Source organism: Balaenoptera ricei, chromosome 6 (genome assembly GCF_028023285.1).
Source record: "Balaenoptera ricei isolate mBalRic1 chromosome 6, mBalRic1.hap2, whole genome shotgun sequence".
NCBI lineage: Eukaryota > Metazoa > Chordata > Mammalia > Artiodactyla > Balaenopteridae > Balaenoptera > Balaenoptera ricei.
The window spans coordinates 87,315,284-87,336,750 of record NC_082644.1 but is presented as its reverse complement, the minus strand read 5'-3'; the positions used below and the strand labels follow the sequence as shown (position 1 = coordinate 87,336,750).

The 21,467-nt window shown below is 42.5% G+C and overlaps 1 protein-coding gene across 3 annotated transcripts in view; it reads right to left on the bottom strand.

The window, feature by feature from the left end:
* Nucleotides 1–2,789, bottom strand: part of ZCCHC7 (zinc finger CCHC-type containing 7) — a 237,655-nt gene extending 234,866 nt beyond the window's left edge. Inside the window, exon 1 of one of the 3 annotated variants that reach the window (XM_059925087.1) lies at nucleotides 2,686–2,789. The gene's annotated coding sequence lies outside the window, so the exon portion shown is untranslated. Of the gene's footprint in view, nucleotides 1–2,432 lie in introns of all 3 variants that reach the window. The other 2 variants (XM_059925088.1, XM_059925086.1) reach the window with 2 other exon arrangements.
* Between the last annotated feature and the right edge of the window lie 18,678 nt (nucleotides 2,790–21,467).

The following is a 21,467-nucleotide window of genomic DNA, read 5'->3' as shown; positions in this document are numbered from 1 at the left end:
AAAGGAATTATGCGTCCTTCAAAATCCTCACTGGATCCATCTTGAGGATCCAGTGTGGACTTAAGATAAAACATAATTCCGGTGCAGCACAGAAAAAATTAAAGAGCTAAATTACAGTGTTACAAATTTGTACTACTCTTGGAGCTATCCCAAAGGAAAGGGATTAAGAATAGAGCCATAGGCACACCTGTGAATGTATGCCAAAAATAAACTACAGAAATAAAATAAAAACAGACTTCCTTGGGTCTAAGGGTTTATCTCTTTCCCTGAAATGTAGAAAAATGAATTTAACAATTTAGCCCCTATGGCCTTTAAGAGGATTTTGCACCTTCTGTACTGAAAATTGTGCTCAGCATAACCGGCTCTTCTATTTATGTAGCTTATGTACGCCAGAGTTAAGGTTTGCCTGAGGCTGTTTTGGTTTATGTTACTACTTTAATTACATTCAAATGCATTAAGTTAACTTTTTAAATTCAAACTCCAAGGACGAATATGAAAAAAATATGTATGTATGTAACTGTCTTGATTCAGAAGGACTTCTCAGCTTTTTGATTATTGTACACAATTCTCAAGCATACTTAACTAGATAACATAAAGTCCCTATGAGAGTCACAAAATTTTAAATCTGGAAGAGACCTTTCAGATTATCTCATCAACCTCCTCAATTTACATATAAGGAAACTGAGGTCCAAAGAGATAAGGAGGCCTATCCAAAGTTATTTAGCTGGTTAAGAACACAGCTAAAACTGATTCACATTTCCCTGATTAAAAAAATAATAATCATTTCAAACAAAGATTAAAAAAAAAACAACCTTCCTTCAAAGCTAAATTTGCAGTAGTTCTAACACTTAAATTTACCTAACAAATATCCATTTTATTTCCGTGGAGTTTAAAAACTATAAAAGAGGCATTTTAATTGGAAAGAAAAGCATACATTTGAATTTGTCAATTTACCATCCAAGAGCTTCCCAAGTTGGTACACAAAGGCCATAGCAATGCCATGACCAAAAAAGAAGGCTCTTATATAAGAACTTAAAATATCAGTTTGGGAATAAAACTTCTCTGAAGAATTTAAATGGCTTAACAAATATAAAACAGCTATAGAGAATAACTGCAAAGGCTCTCGCTGTTCAAAAGTGAGAGCAGTATTCATTCACTGATTTTTTTTAAACTAGACAACTTAAGGCTTATTTAAGCTTTCAGATTTTATTATACAATCTTTAAAGCCAACATTTCTGCTCTAACAGTCTACCAACTGGTCATTTCGGTCCTTGTGCTCTTCTTTCTCTTCAAAGAACTTTTAGCCTAGATGCTTCTTTTTGATGAGATAGTTATCCATCTCAAGGAAATTTATCAAATTCACAGCTTGATATCAAGCCTAGTTTTCTTCAGAACGTGATTAACAGTTTAATTTCAAATTAAAATTTCTGACTTAGTGAACTATCCTGATAAGTGACAGATTTGAAACACTACTGACTCTAGTGTTAAAATTTCTGCCCACTCTTCGAATGGGCTTTCAATTTGAAGTAAATCAAACTGGGACAGAGAATTCAAATGTGGGAAACAATCGTCACAAAAAAATTCAGACAGAATACAAGATGCTGGTGGGAGAAAATAATGCTAAATTTATTCAGACAAGTCCAGCTGTTCCTGACATAAAGTCTTCATAGAATAACTAATCCTATCTCAAAACACTTCCTTCACCTTTCCCTCAGCCCTTTTTCCTGTTATTACACAGTATCTTATCCTTGAAGCTATTGTACAATCCTCACTTCCACTTCTTCCTCAGTTTATTCCCACCCTCCGACTCTCTTGAAAACAGCGATAGTGAATCATCCCCAAAGCACAATACCGTCTGAAATATACACAGCCTAAAAATTCAAAACACAAGAGTTTTGGAAGGGACCTGAAAGTCATTAAATTGAACACTCATTTTATACATCGAGAAATGGGCTCTGAGAAGCTTATTTATTCACTGCGCATAAAAGATCTCCTAATTCAACCCCGTAATCTGAAATCAAGGTAAATACAGCCTAAAGAGAAGATTTCTGGAGTCACCAGCGCGAGCTGGTGGTGGAGCCCCGGCTAGAACGCAGGCCTGCTGACTCTCCACTCAGCCAGTTTTCCCACTACACCTGAAGCTCTTAAAGTTGAAGTTAACTGCCGGCTAAGATGTGAAGGATAAAGGGAATCAGCGAACACAGTCCAAATCTCTTTGTTTTACGTGGGGGAAGGGGCCCATCTCCCGAAATTTTTCTGTCCCCACAGCTGCAGCTGCTGCTTCTGACTGCTGACGCTGGATTTGGCCCAGGACTGTTCGGTCCTCAAAGGCCGAGCCCTCTTCGCGTTTAACTGACTGACCGGCTTTCCTAAAAGACAGAGGAACCTCGGGGAGTGGTGGAGGTAAAATAGGCAGAAACGCCACTCCTCACCGAGGCCATGGGCGCCCAGCCATTTTTGAACCACGGCCTCAGGCCTTGGAGGGGCAGGGAGAAGCGGACACCCCAGCCGGTCCGCGGAGTCGCGTGGAGCAGAGCTCGACTGAGAGGCCACGAGCCGAGCCCCGCCACGAGTGAGGGACACAGGGGGGACGCGCGCTAGTTCCACAGCCCAGCGGGCGAGGCGGAGGGCGGGAAGGGGTCCCCCGGCCGCAGACGACTCGGGGTCCGTCACACACATACTCACTGCCGCGGCTGCGACCAGGAAGCACCAACCAGGAACCAAAACGCGTAGAGGGACGGGGAGGGGCGAGGACAAATGAGGTAAGAAAACCGCGTCCGCGCGGACCCGGGAGAAGGGAAGGCACTTCCGGGGAAAACACAGCTCCCGGGAGTCGTCTTCCGTCCCGCCCACCCACCAGGCCTTCTGTACGCATGCGTAACAACTATTAACCCTTTCCCTTCCCCTTGATGTGCCTGTCTTTTTCTGGTCCTTCCCCCCAAAGGCTTCTTTCAGAGATACTTAAGCTGCATCTGTGACAGGGGACACCATGTTTGAATGACTTGCACAGAATATATGCTACTTACCGAGCAAAATCGGGGAGACAGCGCCTTTCTGTGCTGGCGAGAAAAACTACATCTACCATGATGCTCCGGGGCGAGGTTTAGCCCGGGCTCCGCCTCCTTTCCCCCTGACCTCGGAGGACACCCTCCATGTGCCACGTGGCGCGGGAGCGGAGCCGAGACCCAGCAAGGGGACGAGGACCCGTGCGGCAGGCGGCTTGGCTGGTGGACTCGGGGAATCCCAGCGAGGGAGAAGACTCTTTGAGAGCGCCTGGTCTAGATCCTTCTCTCGAGCTAGGTGACCTTAGGCAGGTCCCTCCTACCTCTAAGTTGAAGGTAAACTTAGTTTACACTGGGGCACTTCCGGCTCCTTTTTTCCCCTACTGTACAAGACAACAGATTTAACTTTTTGTGAACCTTGAAGAGCTGAACTCTTTCGAAAGATTGAAGTCAATACTGGTCCTTTGGAAACCTCCGGAGGCTACAGATTGTGTTGGGAGCCCCTGGCTTCGGTTCCTCGTCTCACACCTTATTTTAACAGTAATACTAAACCCAACTGTACATCTTTATCAATTCGTCGGCCCTTGGCAACAGTCTTGAAAGATAAGTTTGACACTGATTATTTTTGCCAACATTTATCGAACATCTGTTTAAGAGCCAGGCAGTGCTAGCAATTGCGAATATAGTGGTAAATGTTTTAAAGTCTCTGGTCTCATAGAGCTAGAGTCTACCTGAGAAAGCAGAATACAGATAGTTTGCTTATAGTCTAAGAGTTTGACCGGAAAAATAATTAGAAATTTTAGTTAACATTATGGTAAGTGCTAGGAAGGAGGACAGGATACAATGAAAAGGTAAAATTGGAGGACCCATTTTGCAGAGGAGGAAACAGGCTAAGAAATGGGCCACAGAAATTACTAGATTGTTTATTAGGTAATGTGTATTGTGTAGAACAAATGTTATCTTAAAAATAATAATATACTGAGCTTTTATCAAGTGCCAGGCTTACTCCTATAAATTTACTATGTATAAACTTTTAAATTTTAACAACCCTTTGAGGTTGAGAGTTTTTAAAAAAGGAAATAGATTCAGAGGTTAAGTAACTTGCCCAAGGCCACAAGGCCAGGAAATGCTCCCAATTACTATGCCCAGTACTCTCACTATTACTCCTGCATTCAACAAAGATTTGCTATGTTCCCATGCTCAAAATGCTTAGGCACCCCCAACAGGTTATGTCATAAAACCTAGAAATCTTTGAATGTCATAAAGAACACTTCATGAGCTGACATCTGCCTACCTCTTTACCACCATGCTGAATACTGGGCCGTTGCCAGAACACACTATGCTCTATCACATCTGTGCCTTACAGAGAGCATTCCTACTGCCTGTAAAGTCCTCCCTGTCATTCACCCTACTCTGCTCAAGACTGGGTCTTGAGGAAAATTTTCCAACTCAACCAGACAGAACAGGCATTCCTTCCCTGGGCTCCACTACACTTTGGACAAACCTCCATCAAGACAGTTATATTGTCTTAAAATTGTCTCCTAACTGGATTGTGGGCTCCCAGAAGGCAGAAGCTTTGACATTTTATCTTTGTATCTTCGCCAGCTAATATAGTGCTTGACAGACAGCAAGCACTCAGTAATGGTGTTAAAGGAATGAAGGACCTCTAACTACCTGAGGTTCTAGGAAACTAAGAACCAGATCTGGATCCACCAGCTATCAGTTCAGTGGGAAATGTGTCATGACTCCAAATAACTGGAATGCAGTGTAGTGTTCCATGATACTAACATGGTATAAAGAGCTGCAGGGACCCCAAGGATACAGAGATTTCTGACCAAGAAGAGTAGTGTATATATACATACACCCTGCCTTTACATGGTAAGTTCTCATTTAGATGGTTTTTAGAAATCACGAGATTCAGTCTCCTATTGTGACGGGGAAACTGATGTTTTGCCAAGAGTCACCTGGCAGAGGCAGAACTGTGTGTGTAATCCAGGTCTCTGAGTCTCTCCCCAAACCACCTCACACTGTCTCTGGCCCACACCTCTTGAGATCACAAGTGGTAGCATGCACAAATATCCTGGAGCCTCTCTTAGAATGTCCTAAGGAGTCCATTTATTTGAGAAAGGAAGCACCTGCTTTCGCCAGGGCAGTGGCAGTACTACATCAACAGTGAGCAGCTGAACTGGGGTGAGGGGCCAGGAGAAAGCAGAAACCTGCTGCAGAGGGCAGGCCAGGTGGGGGATATAGTGTAGCAGGATCTGGGCAAGTGACTTACCCTTACACTTCCATTGCAGAGGGAGGAGCTACCTCCTTTATTTTATTCCGGTTTAGTGGTACCTAGAACCTCTGAAAAACTAATCATTTTGACCTTTTATCAGTTGCCTTTCCATTACTATCCATTCACTGGCAGCCTACTATGTAATAACCCCTTGTGAGCCACTTCAGGTATATTGTCTGCCAAATATATTGTAAGGGAGTGTTAGCCCATTTCACTAGTGTGGAAATTGTGACTTGGCGAGGTCATGTGACTTGCTCTAAATGACAGAGCTGGTATTCAAACTCAAGTCTTGTCTGAATCCAAAACCTATGCTCTTTTCTATACCCAAACTGCCTTTCAAAACTAAACTCCTCGAGGGTGGAGACTATGATGACCTGCTTCTGTCTCTCCAGTACTTAACCCAAGGCAGAGTATGTTTCAGGCTCCCAGAGGTCACTGGTGGAGTGAGTGGATTCAGCATGGAATGTTTGCCAAATGAAAGCCTGGGTGCTGTTTGAACAGTGTTGTGGAACAGCAAAGGAGGGAGCTGCTGGCTGCTTAGGAGCAGTGGAGAAGCCTCCTGCAGAGGAGGAGGCCAAGTAAGTGGTTAGTAAAACAACAACAGTCCAGCATTCTAACCGTAAAGAGCACAAACAGGCAATTCACAGAAGAAATCCGAAAGGCCATGAACTATGATAAGAAGTGTTCAGCATCACTAATAATCAGAAAAATATGAATGACGTCATACACTGTGCATGGAAATACAAATTGGAAAAGCCTTTTAGGGGAGTTAGTTGACAGTATCCATCAAAATTGTAAGTGAGCTATGTTCTTAAATGTATGTAGAAAGATTGTGATAGAAAAAAAAAGGAAACAACAAATATTCATCAATAGGGAATGACATAAACAAGGATACAGCGATACTATTTTTTTTAAAGTATGCTGCTTTTAAAAGAATGAGATAAATCTGTATGTACTGACATAGATCTCCAAGGCATACAGTTAAGTGAAAAAAACAGGCAAATTGCAGAGCAATAGGTGTATTATGTACTCATTTTTGTTATAGTTTAAAGAGTTTGTGTGGCTGTATATAGATATGTGTGTATATAATGCATAGAGAAAATACTGGATGGATGTCAATCAATAACAGTGGTTACTGACTTCTGAGGAAGGAAGTGGGAGTGGAAGGGAATAAAGAGGGACTTTAACTTAAAAAAAAGAGAGACGTAATTCAGTGGGAAGAACACACATCACTTCTGGGGTACTCCTACCAAAGCACATAACCTGAATATAATCATGAGGAAACTACGAGACAAAAACAAATTAGGGGACATTCTACAATATACCTGACTCTTAAAACACTTCAAAAATGTTAGAGTCATAAAAAACAATGACTGAGGAATTGTTCCACGCTCAAGGACAGTAGAAGAGACATGATACATAATAAATTCAATTCATGATCTGGGATTTTCTTTTGCTAGAAAGGATATTATTAGGACAATTAGCAAAATCCAAATAAATCTAGATTTGATGACAGTGCTCTATAGCTGTATTCCTCCTGATTTTTATATTTGTATTACGGTTATGTAAGAGAATGTCCTTGTCTTTTTTAGGCTGTATAATCTGAAGTACTTGCAGTAAAAGGACATCATGTCTGAAACTAATTCTCAAGTGGTTCAGAAAAAAATTGTTTTGGGGGCAAGAGAAAGGGAGAGAGAAAGGAGAAGGATAACAAATGTAGCAAAAAGTTAACATTTTGGGAATCTGGGTAAAAGGTATTCAAGAGTTCTTGGTACTAATTTTGCAATTTATATCTAACTGTGAAATTATGCCAAAATATAAAGTTAAAAGGAAAACTAAAAAGAATAAGAGTTTGCCAGGTAGAGAAGGCAGGGGGAATCTTCTGGCAAAGGAACAAGATAAGCAAAGGAAACTGACAAGCATGAGTCTTGCATTGAGAAACAATCAGTGGCTCTGAGTGTCCAGAACATGGCATGGTGTGGGGAGAGCGGGAGGGGAGAGAGTAGGAATCATGAGCAACACGACCCACAAATGGGCCCAGTTCCCTGCTACCTAATATTGGAAATGAAGATTAAGCCTTCTTTATGCCCAGCCTCAAGCCCTGCAAAAAATAACTCAAGTTCTTATGGCTGCCCTGTCATTTCATTGACAATTTCTCTTCATCCAGTGACTATAGAATAAGAAACCCTAGGACAGTGGCTGAAAGGGACGTGTAGGACAACTCCATCATTTTGCAGAAGGGAAAACGAAGACCCACAATGAAGGCAGGATTTGCAAGTTCCCAGCAAGTGTTAACACTGGCTTCCAGTTCACAGTCCATTATTCTTTCTGTTGTGCAAAATTCTGAAAGGTTGAGGCAGAAATAGAGACTGGAAAGCGAAGTGACTGTTACCCTTTAAAGTTTGGATGTTTTTCATTTGCCGCAAATACAGACTTAATGTCAGTACAGTTTTAAAATGTAATTATAGAAACTTGTTAACTTAAAGCCCATATGTTGCAGCTGGTAAGCAATATTCAGTTCAAGCTCCTAGTCTGAGGAAGCAATCAAGGTGATTCTCGGGAATTCTCAATGACATTGGTACCCATCTGGATTTGTTGAAAAGTTTAACATCCTTTTTTATTATTCATGATTTTGCAGTTCTTCAAATTGCAAGGTGATGGAGAGAGCACACAATTTTCATCCATGAAATCATTCTTGAAAATTTAGACGTTCATATAGATGGCTTTTAATTTTTCTTAGAGACTGCTTTTCCTTATAAAATCATGAAATTTAAAAAATATACACCATAAATTAAACTGTATAAATGATAATATTCTCATTCTAATAAAATCCTAGGGATAAGGAGCTAGTATTTCAAGGACTGTATTCTCATTCGTTATTATTCCTAGTTGGAATTGTGTTCCTCAAGGCTTAGGTCTAAGTGACTATATAACAAACATTGAGTAGCAAGACTTTTGAGATTCTAGTTTATTTAAGAATCATTAGATTCCATACAAAAAATCTCAAAGTGTGTCATCAATAACGTGAGGTTACAGAGAAACACGTGACGAGTCTTTGGAGGGCCCTACCAGGAAGGGAACAACATCATGGTTTGAGGGGTTTTAGTGTGTTTTTAAGAGAGACATGAGCATGTTTGTGGCTCTGGGAAAGTAGAGAAGAGGCTGAAAAGGCAGGAAAGACTTGGGAATGATCAATCAAGTGACCTACCAAGGTAGACAGGAGGGGATTGGGATTGGCAGTTTCTCAAACTCTAATGTGCCCATGAATCACCTGGGAATGTTATTAAAATTCAGATTCTGACTCAGTAGGTCTGGGGTGGGGCCTGAGATTTTCCATTTCTAACAAGCTCTCAGGTGAACCTGATGCTGCTGGTCAGTGAACTACACTTCGGGTAGCAGAGGGGTAGAGTTGTGAATTGTGTGTTCATTTGCCTGTTTCCCTCCAGACCCTGAAGCAGAATCCTTCCAGATAAACCCTATTGCCTAACACAGTACCTGTCATGTAAAAGTTTGTTGAAAGCATTGAATATATGAAGATGTGCATTTGCCATTGTCTATAACTATGGAAAAATGAGGAGGAACCCTAAAAGTCCAATGACACAAGACTGGATAAGTAAATTTTAGCACAAGTATACTTTGGAATATTCTTAAGTAATTTAATTGGTCTTTTGAAGTCCATATGATATTATGGGGAAAGTCCTATGATAAAAACTTAGAAAGCATGTGAATTTTTACTTATATGATAGCCACTGTGTGAAATTATGCATTTGGGCAAGAACCAGAATGGAATAGAAAAAGCAAGTTTGATATATTGGAGCAATAGTATCATAGATGAATTTTTACATTTAGATATCTGTCAATGTTACAAAAATTCAGGTAAAAAGTAACACTGTTACACATATGAAAGAAAAGAAATCAAACATGGATATTCCAACTGTAGCAAATCAAAACAGAGATGAGTAACTCCTACACATGGTAGCTTAGGTTGGGTTTGTATGTATGGTTTAAATATATATGTATATATTAATTTTTCTTGGTGCAGTCATTCTTTTATTCTAACTTGAAAGCTTCTTTCTTCTTTTGTCTCTTCTTTCCTTCCTTTCTTTTCTTTCCTTTCCTTTCCTTATGCTTCCCCTCTCCCCTCCGTCTTTTTAAGACATCTCTCCCTTAAGGAATTCCCATTCCCAGTGATAGCTCATCAAAGGAGCACATGAATAGCTGACATTATGTAATGCTTTGACATTTGGCATTCCCAAGGCATTACCCCACCCCGATGCAGAATAAGTTGTCAGAGCATGAAATTGGTATTTTTACATATTCTTAATGTACAGATGTCAGTCTGAAAACCATTCACTAGTATTATGATTACATTCTTTGTCTCATTTTCTTTCTATGCCAAGATCTGTTCTTGTGATTTCTTTTCTTTTGGGAGTTTCAAAGAGGGAAGACAAAACTTTAATAATCCAGCTTATGATTCTGCCAAAAGGTAAAAGTAAACGTTTAAGTCTCATTTTTGGCAACGATACTTCTGGCACAGGAGCAGAGATGTAACAAGAAGGACCAGATAGATGCAAAGGGGAAGTACAATCAGTGGCCCACTTGATGGTGCCAGATTCCTCAGTGTGTTGCAGTTTACAAGTTTGTTAGTCTGTGTTAATCACAGAAATGAATGGTCTAGGCTTGTGGAAGAAACAACATGTCTAAAAATAGGGAATACACAAAGTAAGAATGGAAGGTATTTAGAGACAGTCCTGACCATCTTCCCTTATATTCAGCAATGCCCCTATAGGATCCCTGACAATGGGCATCCAGGCTCTGTTAACACCTTCACTGAAGGACATCTCACTACCTCACAAAGCAACCCACTTCATACTTGGACAGCTGGCAAATGCTGTCTAACATACTTTCCCCCTTCCGGTAACAGCACCAGCTTCCTTGGATGAACTGCTACTTCTTCATACTGTGTGGTTCTGACAGGACACAGGGGTGGTGTGCTGCTCCGTGACCTGTTTGCCCTCACATCCCACCTTGCCTTTCCCCTGCCCCTCTCTGTATTGCACAGGGGAGGGGGCTGACCCCATAGGCCCTCAGTCCCAGACTCCCATGTCAGCTGGGTTTTAGCAGGTCCGACCAATGGGAGGCATTGGCAGGAGATTGGAGGGGGAGAAGTCAAGGTATTTGTCCCCTTTATAGAGAGGGAAATGGTGTCAGATTCCTATACTGCAGCTGCGTTTCCTCCATGTCTTAGAGTCAGCTCCCACTGCACAGATCCACCATGATTCCAGCTTCCACTGGGTGATCCCTGCAGCACCACCACCTCCCTTTATCCCTTCAATTTAGGATTAGCAGTGGCCTGGTAATATCTGAGAATAGTTGCTTCACTGTTCTCAGGAAGGCTCCTGAAGCCCTTCCATCACTTGTGTATAACCAGTAAACTCCCTCTGTTCAGAGTGGTTTATATTTCCTTTTGGATCCCATCTGATATGATTCCACTTGTGACCAGGCCTGACAATCATAGTGCCTACTTCCAGCCAAGTGATTGGCTCTGTTCTGGGCATGTGATGCAAGCTGGACCTATCAAAGTCCTACTCTAAGGCTGTATATACACTTTTCAATGAGGGTCACTGAGCTTGGGTAGGGTAGGATTGGAGTCTGCAGCTATGTCTACAACACCCATCTGCAGAGTGAGAGAATGAAGCTAGCACAAAGAAAGAACCAGCAAGGAATGGGGAAACATGCAATGACATCCTTCAAGTTCCTAAAGTCCCTGAAGCTCTCTCCTGAACTACCCATTTACATGAATCAAAATAGTCTCCTTTTCCCTTAAGTTTCCTTGATTTGGGCTTCTGTCTCTTGTTTTCCTTGATTTGGGGCTCATAGGCCCAAAATAAGCCTGACTAACAGAGACAGACTTAGTTGGTAGAAAAATATTCCCTTCAGGAAGCCCAACTCTGCTTCTCCATAACCTCTCCATCATTAGCCTGGTTCTCAGCTCTGGGGAGCACAACATTCTGGGCCTCTTCCCATCTATGCAGCTCTTCTGACCTCCAGCATGGATCCAGGCCACCCCATTCCCCGCCCTCCCCACCAAGGCCCTGCTACAACTCCTGCTCCCTTCCCAGTGTCTGATGTCTCTACTGGCTCCCACTGCTTCTCACAGGCAATCTTCAGACATGTTGCTGACTCATCCTTGCCTCTCCTCTCCAAGATGTGCTGTTGGCAAAAGCCTCTGGCCCCAGGAACTGCTTAGAAGCTCTCTGACCCTCCCTGTCAAAGAGGGGCATTTGATGACTCTTTTAGTGGCCCTTCAGGTAGTGAAGGCAGCCTTTGTGTTCCCCTCCCCTTCCTCCTCTCAGGACCTCAGACCCCTTTGTTATGATATGTCACAGAGAGGTCCTTGGGGAGAGATGGAACTGACAGCTGAGCAGGGACCAGGCCACAAAGGGCCCTGAATGTCATGCTACGGAATTTGCACCTTACTCTGACGGACCAGAGAACCATAGAAAAGTTTTAAACAGCATCTTACTTTTCATCATTTTAAGCCCACATCCCTAGCTATGTCCTTTTTACAGCATCAGAGGAATAAATATTCTGAATTCTCTCTTCTCCTGTCCTCTCCTTTCTATTTGATGCCTCCCATTGGCTGAACCAAAAAGAAAGTAAAAAGGCAAGAAGGTCTGGTTGATGGAGTCCATAGAGGTCAGCCTGTGAGGGCACCAAACAGAGGGGAGAAGGATAGAGAGTGGGTCTGGAAGAGCATCTATTTCTCTTGAAAACATTCAGCACCCTTTGAAAAAGGTTAAGAATCACAAACATAGAAAAGAGAGAGATTCTAGATATGAAGTTCTATCTAGAGCATTTGAACTGGGCCTTGAAGATCCTTGACAGGTGCAGATAGGAAAAGGGCCTTCCAGAAAAAAGCAGGAACATGAGCAAAAGCTCAGGAGCCATAATCTCTTAAGTGCAGCGTGGCCAGAGCAGAGGACAATACACAAAAGAAGAGGAAGAGTATATGTGTACTGGAGGGTGGCATCCAGAAGATAGGTGGACTAGGAAGAAAGGTAGATGGGACTAGATTAGGAGAGCCCCAACTCTGGAGCCAGATTGCTTGCTTCAAATCCCAGCTCAGCAATTCACAATCCGTGACCCTGAGTGTGTTACTTAACCTCTGCTTCAGTTTCCTCCTCTGTAAAATGAGGATGATACTACTATGTACGTAATAAATGTCTTGCAGGATTGTTGTAAAGATCGAATGAATGTAAATACAGGAGGTGCTTATATGGAATATAGAACAGAACCTGGCACGTGGTGAATGTTATATTAAGTGTTAGCTGCTGCTGGTGGCGTTATGAGGGCTATCTGCCTTCAGCCCCTAGAGTACAGTTCCTAGAAAGATCCAAGATCTCACAATGTTCCTAACACAACCCGTGCAACACGGATGCTTCCTCCCCAGCATCACCTGGCTTGTTCACACACCCGTGAAGGGGTGTGGAGCAAAGCCATCAAGAAAACTACGTTACCCACCCTTGTTACAAGACAACTGGGCAGTAATCCATTAGAAAATGTTGAGGACACAGGCCTGGGGATCAGGAGACCCAGGTTCCAACCTGAGCTCCACAGCTAATTCAGTAGGTGACCTTGGGCACCCTTCCGCTCTCTGGGCTTCAGTTTGACCCTCTGTAAAATGACGGGGGAGGATTATGATGACGTCTTAGGGGCTCTCTTCCAGCTCTATCATTCTGTGATTCTAAATCCCTTTATAACAAACTCTAGGAGAGGAGCTTTGCTCTTGCAAATGGAGTGTAAAGTTAATCCTGCCTGTGCTGAAGCTAACTAATGTGCCTGTGTGGTTTATCCTACTTCATTAAACCCGGACTCCCCACAGAGCAATGCACAAGGCAGCCCAGGCAGGTAATACTGAAGTGTTGTTGAACTGGGTCTCCTAATGGAAAATGATTTTCCCCCACTCTTCCTCAGGTTTATCAACACAGAGCCTATAACCCCCATTTTCCACACTGTTACTTTGCCACACGTGTAGATTCAGACCCAATCAGAAGTATGGCAAGTTGGGTCCTGAAACCTCATTCACATGCATACACGCCACCCACCGCCACCGCCACCAGCTGCAGGCAACACCATCATTTTACATGTGAAGAAACCAAGCTCAGACAGGCTAGGGGACTTGCTGGGGGAGGCACAGGGGCTGGTGTCTGATGTAGGAAGAGAAGGCAGTGCTGCTGTTTGTTGAGCGAATGCTCGCTATGGGGTGGAGAAAAAGAGAAGGTAACTGGGAAGCTCTGAGGCAATGTCGCCAAGTGGAAAGATTTCCCCAAGCTCCCTTACATTTTGTAAAAATTCTTGCTGAGTCCCAGACGTAGAGAATGGACTTGAGGACACGGGGAGGGGGAAGGGGAAGCTGGGACGAAGTGAGAGAGTGGCATGGACATATATACACTACCAAATGTAAAACAGATAGCTAGTGGGAAGCAGCCGCATAGCTCAGGGAGATCAGCTCGGTGCTTTGTGACCACCTAGGGGGGTGGGATAGGGAGGGTGGGAGGGAGACACAAGAGGGAGGAGATATGGGGACATATGTATATGTATAGCTGATTCACTTTGTTATAAAGCAGAAACTAACACACCATTGTAAAGCAATTATACTCCAATAAAGATGTTTAAAAAAAAAAAAAGAATCATCCCTCTGCCAAAGACCTGATCTCCTGGTAAAATCAAGACGCCACTGTCAGGGTAACACTCCAAAAAACAAACAAACAAACAAAAAATTCTTGCTGAGTCCCAAGTCACTTTTTCCTAAGACTAAAAGAGTCTTTTTCTAAGACATTCTAGATTGTCTCTTGAGGGCAAAATTGAACAGTAATTGTCTTAGGCTCCCTCAGTTTTCCTTCTTTTATTGTGAAATGTAGTACAGATGCTGAAAAATACATAAAGCACATGTGTATAGTTCAATGAATAATTAGAAGTGAATACTGGTAACCCCCACTCCAGTCAGGAAACAGAGTATAACGTTGGCATATAAGAGGCAGAACTCAGAGAATACATCTGGTATGATCCCATTCGTATAAAGTTAGAAAACTGACAAAGAGCTCTATGTTTGGATGAAGTGACCAAGCTCTTAGCTCACTCCTACGCAGTGTGTAGATCTGGCAAAAGCCTTCTCCCTCCACCTCACTGAGCACGGACCCCACTGAGGACCAAGATGCCCTGAATGTTAGGGTTGGAGGCCACCTCAGGTGACTTTCATTCACTCATTTATTCCTTCATTCCTCAGATGCTTTGAGGCTCTTACTACATAGGGGCCACTGAGCTAGGAATGGTGGGAGGTCTAGCATGGAGGTATAGATCCTGCCCCAGAGGAGTAAGAAAAGCTGGAATCAGCTGAGTCTGAAGTGAGGGGAAACAATGAGAGTCTTGGAAGTGCCAGGCTGTCAGCCAAGACACACCCTCGTGGCCCTTTTTCAGAAAAGTGCCAGATGGAGCAGGACCCACCGTGAGGGAGGGGCCAGAAGAGATTCCCTTGGCCTCAGAAAGAATGAGTAGATTACTGCAGATGACCGCAACCAGCCTTCATGCCAACCTCTGGTCTCAAAAGTCAACTAGACGGCAGTTTATGTGCAGATGGATGAATCCCAATGGGGTCAGAAATTGGGCTCCGGAATGTCAGAGAGAAAGGACCTTCCAACATCGCCTGGTCCGAAGCCCTTGTTTTCCGTAATCTTACAGAAAAACCCAAACAAACTTTTTGGCCAATCCAATAGAATCCAGGTTCCTACCACCCTAAACAGTTCTCGTTCTTGGCCCAGATGAAAGCAACAGTATTTTTCAAGGTGGGTTTTTAGAGTCGTGGGGTTTTATGGTCATGAAATCAGGAAGAAAGAACATAAGAGCTGGAAAAGATCTTAGTCATCTGTCTAATCCAGCGGGGCCCAAACCAGCCTAGTCGTCAAATCACCTGAGGAACTTATTTTGAAAAATACAGATTCTGGGACAGTGACCCCCAGAAACTGGAGTCTACAAGGACTGGGATTTAGTAGGCCAGGTTGGCCATCTGTATTTTTTAAAGACCCCTCCCAGTTGATTCTGATGGGACATTCACATGCCTAGAAAACTCCAGTTGACAGAGGGAGAAACTGAGGCTCATATTAGGGGAGGCAGAGTGACTGTACAAGGTCACATCCCATTCCACCACAAACTCTTCAGTTAGCCAGAGACAACTGGTCCAGACTGCATGTCTAAGAGTGTTCATACATTAATAGTGTTTTTCCCCACTATTGTTTTCATGGTTAACACCTTTTATTTTTTGCAGCAGCTTAAAAGATTCCTAGCCACACTGCAAGGCACTCAGATTTGTGCAATGTTTACAATGACTTTGTTGTTCATTAAACAAATTTACCCAGATTAACCCAACATGAAAGAAATCATCTTGTTTACAGTGAGATCCTGACACAAATACGTGTAGCAAAGACAGACAAACACACATAAACCTGGATTGCCAAGTGGGACATGATTTGCTGCCGCATCCAATTTTTCTCATTAGAACTTGTTTTATTTGAACATGACTCAGTACCCCATGTAAACGTGAGGTTGTTAATCTTATTACTATATGGAAAACAAATTAATTAGTATGCATGCTATTGGAGATGAATTGTAAGGTCGGTGTTGGAAAGATTAGGAAAATACACTCATTACTCCAAATGATATCTGATATACATGTCTGATTCCACTTTAAGACTGGTTCCAATATGTGGGCAACAAATAGAGCTAATAAATATCAAGCCTTTGTGCTTAGCATCTAAATGTTGGGATTGGCCAGATACAGATATTCAGGCCTTCTTTGTTTTAAAACAAAGGTCAGTGTGATGAATAATAGCTTCGGGCTATCCCTCAGCTGAGACTCATCTGCTGCAGAAACCTTTCCAGGTTCCATCTCCTGCCCAAAACCAAACCTACCTGAGAGTGGGATCTTTTCTTTCCTCCACATACCCACCACACCGTGTATGCTCCTCCCTGAGCAATTTCTACCTTTTTTAGTGGTCATAATGAAGACAACTCATTTTTCCAGGGATCTTTGTGCTCCTTGAGGGTGGAGACTATATTCCAATTGGAGATTCAAATATTGATCAGAACACCATGCTACAGAAAGAAACAAACAATGAGAAAGCTCTTTATGTACCAGCATGTGACACCAAGTTATATTGTTAAGTGTACACCTATGAACTACCTCTGGAAGTATTCTGGGAACACTGATTACCAGATTGGGAGGGGACCCGAGTGGTTGAGGGAGAGACGTAGGAAGAGGCTCTTCCTCAGATTGCTTTCGTGCCTTTTGAACTTGAGCCATACGTATGTACTACTGAGTCAAAAAATATATAACAAATATTAAATTTAAACATAAAATCTAGTAAAAAATATTTGCTCAAAGAAAAACCAACCCCCCAAAAAATCCCACAAAAAAATAAAAATAAAAACAAATGTCAGGGGCTTACCTGGTGGCACAGTGGTTAAGAGTCCGCCTGCCAATGCAGGGGACACGGGTTCGAGCCCTGGTCTGGGAAGATCCCACATGCCGCGGAGCAACTAAGCCAGTGCGCCACAACTACTGAGCCTGCACTCTAGAGCCCGTGAGCCACAACTACTGAAGTCCATGTGCCACAACTACTGAAGCCTGCGCACCTAGAGCCTGTGCTCTGCAACAAGAGAAGCCACCACAATGAGAAGCCTGCGCCCTGCAACAAAGAGTAGCCCCCGCTCACTGCAACTAGAGAAAGCCCGCGTGTAGCAACGAAGACCCAGTGCAGCCAAAAATTAAATAAATGAATAAATAAATAAATTTTTTAAAACAATGTCATTTGGAGTACTAAAGACTTCGGAAGTCCTTTAATTAATAAACCTGTTTTATTTTAACTCGGTGTTACCAGACTTATTTCACCAGGGAGTTCCAAAAGAAACATAAGATATCCAGCGTTTCCCAAATTTTTTTTTTTAATTTATTTATTTGTTTTTGGCTGTGTCGGATCTTAGTTGCGGCACGCGGGATCTTTCGTTGTGGCGTGCAGCCCCTTCGATGCTGCAAGGGCTTCTCTCTAGTTGAGGTGTGCAGGCTCCAGAGCGCCTGGGCTCTGTAGTTTGCGGCACGCGGGCTCTCTAGTTGAGGCGCGCAAGCTCAGTAGTTGTGGCACGTGGGCTTAGTTGCCCCATGGCATGTAGGATCTTAGTTCCAAGACCAGGGATCTGAACCCGCATCCCCTGCATTGGAAGGTGGATTCTTTACCACTGGACCACCAGGGAAGTCCCTCCCAAATGGTTTTGACCCTGAAATCCTTTCTAAAAATATTCACTTTATTACTATCTCATAAAACACAATGACCCACTAATGAGCTGAGGCAACATTTTAAACCAGAGGGTGCAAAAGGAGGTGGATACTGATTGGGCTGCCAACTCTGTGAATAAACCTGGGCAAGTCCTTTCTCTTCTCTGGGCCTCAGCTTTGTCATCTCTAAAATAAGCCAGCTGGTTGAGATTATCTCTGACGTTCCTTCCAGCTCTGAACTTCAGAGATTCTCTGGCAAGAATATATCAAAGATCTCCTCCGAAGTGAGCCCATGCTTTGAGTAGCAATTGGAGGCAAGGAGGTCTATGATGCTTGTTAAAAGAAGTTACAAATATGGGACTTCCCTGGCGGTCAAGTGATTAGGACTCAGTGCTTTTACTGCCATAGCCCTGGGTTCAATACCTGGTCGGGGAGCTAAGATTCTTGCAGGCCACTCAGTGCAGCCAAATGAGAAAAAAAAAAAAAAAAAGTTACAGATATACATGATGTGGATGTATTTTCCCAGCTTCTCCAGAAACTCAAGGGATTAACAAACAAACACCCCAGGATATGCCAGGAGGTTATAAGAGACCAATGCAATCGTCTTTGGTTCACTACAAATAATAGTATCACAAAAATCTCGGCACCTCCAATTATTCACTGGGCATCTGTGGGCAAAACCCTAAGTTGAGACTCAGTTTCCTCAGCTATAAAGTGGGTATAGCAATTGCTTTGCTGCTTTCCTCACATTCTTGGTAAAGGCATTTAATTTGTGACAGCAACACAGATAATAGAGAACTGATGACAGGTTTGTCAAACCATTTACTTAATGAGTAAAAAATGTTCCTTATCACATTATCTTTCATTCGTTAATAGATTTCCCTTGGTTAGGGCAAGCGGGTAGTATGAAATTATTATACTCATCCATTACAGGAGGCAAAATAAATTTGTAAAAGCCTTTTGCAAAGTGATTTTCCCATAGATATCAAGAACCATGCAAAGACCCTGTGACCCAGCAAATCTAGATCTGGGGATTTTAGGAGATTAAAAAAAAAGAGAGAGACAATGAGAGGTATGAAGACGTGCACTTTGGGGTTATCTGTGATAGTGGAAATTTGAGTTCTTCTAAATATACAATACTAGGGAATGACATATCCATTTAAAAGGGTATTAAGCAACCATTAAAGTAATAATTTTATTAAATATTATTAAAACACTTATTTTTAAATGATAATTATGAAGACAGTATGGAATTATAATGATAAACTGTTAAGTGAGAAAGCTGAATACAAAGCTGTAACTACACTAATAAATTACCTATGTAAATTTAGCCAGCATGTAAGTCAGGACAGAAGAGGAACACTGAACAGTTCATTTGTTAGGATGGTAGGATTACAGATAATTTTCTTTCCTTTTAATTTTCTTTATTGTTGTAACATTGTGAGCTAAATAAAAATCTGGAAAAAAAACGCAATGAAAGCAACAGATAGGTACATTTTGTTGTATCCTTCATAAATCCTTTCACTGAAGAAAGGGATTAAATGTGGCTTACCATATCAAATCATAAAATAAGACCCACATATTGCATTTCCTCTAGACCCTCCTACCCTTCTAAGAATAAATTAAAATATAAACACCAGAGTTTATTTTTTTTAAATCCAAGATTATCTCATTATTCTATTTAAAACACATAAAGGAAGAAAGTGCACTCATTTTTTCTTTTGGATTAAAAGTTTCCCTAGCCAAGTTTCAGATGTCTGTTCTTCCTTGTCTTGTCAGTGGGGCCTGGGTCCCCATTCTTACCTTATGCATTTCTCAACCGACCGGGGACCCCAACTGGTCCTGCCTTGTGAAATGATCATGTTCATTTCTACCCAGGCTGCCCCCTAAGTCCATTGTCAGGATCCCCTGAGATAATGTGTAGGAAGACACCAAAGTGCTTTGCAAATGCTCCAGAACTGTGTCCAGTTGGATATTTTTTCTTTAGGAGTCAGTATGGCATAATGGAGGAAAACAGGGGTAGAATCTGGGTGAGGGTGAGGGTGGGGGAGGAAGGAGGACTGGGTTTTAGGGAAGCAGTATAGCGTTAGCTGTTAAGAAATTTGACTGTGAATTCAGAACTGGCTTTCAAATTCCAGCTCTGCCATCTCCTAACTGCGTGGTCCTGGGCAAGTCTCTGTGTCTCTGAGCCTCAGAGTTCAAACTAGACTCAACTCGTGGTGATATGTGAAACACAGTGCCCGGTTAATAGTGAACACTAAAGAAATGTCAGTTACACTTATTAGTCCTACCCCTCCCACTAACTCAGTGTGGAACCTTTGGCAATTCTGTTTCCTTCTCTGGGCCTTAGTGCCTCCACCTGTCAAATGGGGCAAGGTGCTGGATTCAATGGTCTTCCAGGGCTATCTCAGGGACAATGGTTTCACAGTGGTGGTTGTAACATTGTCCTTTTAAAGATAGATTTGTGTGGGAATCTGTAGCCCATGGGGACACAGCTATGGGAATGGGATTCCAGAAATGTTCTGCAGATTAGACTCTCAGGCTTATAATCCTGTTTCTGCTTTACTCTTGAATGTACTTCTCCTAGTTGACATTCCAAGACCACCCCTTCTAGCTGGGATTACTTGTCCAATCACGTAGAAGAGATGTTGAAACCCTCTCCCCAACCCCCTGCACTGTCTAAGCAGATATTTTCACAGGAGACTTTACTATGTCACCTTGTTTGTTTCCTGAGGACAATGACTAGGACCAATGGACGAAAGGGCAGAACTAGGACCAGTGGACAGATGCTACATGGAGACCAGTGCATGTTCAATGAGGGACATCCCTCATTGAACTCCCTGGCAGCCATTCCATTAATACCAATTCCAAAAGGGGCTAGTGAGCTCACTGTCCCTGGAGGTATTCAAGCTCAGGCTAAATGATTATTTACTGGGGTGCTGTAGAGAGGCCAGCCTAGATACAACTCATACAATTTAATGACGCTCACCACCCCAATTCCCTGTGCTATTAATGAACTATTTACTGATTTATTACTTAATTAGCAATACATTAATTGATAAACTACTATCTGTACCATCTTAGAGGCTCTGGCTTATTTTGGCTTCTCTCTGAAGAGAATGCCCACTGGAGGACTCCTGGGGTTAGGGGTTGGTGGAGAATCAGACAGAATGCATGACTTCTGACTCATCTTTCTGAGCCTTCTTTCCTACAGTATGAAATTCTTTCTACAAAGTATAGGGGGTCTGTGTGTGTGTGTGTGTACAGTAGATTTCACCTTGTTAATGTATTATTGACTGCAATTATGCCTTTTCATTTTCCCTCTAGGATCTGAGGTTTTCTTTCCCTTTCAGCTCTACCCAGCTGTGTTTTTTTCCCCCAGAAATTCTAGATCCAACCTTGTCTTTTCAGAAATTTAGCAGCAGTATCATGACAGCTGTTAACCTATGGCTCTCAGATGTGCTTGAGTTGAATTTTTTGTTCATTGCTTTCTCTCTTGAAGTGTTGGTAAAGGATACTTCAAAAAGAACCACACAATTTTTCGACACATGAGTACTGTCGGCCTCTTCCTATACAAACCTTCACTCATCGCTCCTGTCAAATGCTGGGCCATCTGCTCCTCTACCAAAGGAGAAATATATCTAGTCAACCAAAAAACATTTTCTTTGAACAGCCTTGGGGAATCTAAACCCATTGTAACAATACTTCATGAAGCAAGTGCCCAGCTACTATATCATTTGGTCCTCATAACAGCCCTGAGAAGTAGGTTGAGTGAATGACAATTAATCTCCCCATTATGCAGGTTAGCAAACTGAGGGACAGGGAGGTGAAGTCATACTGTTAGGATGTGGTAAAG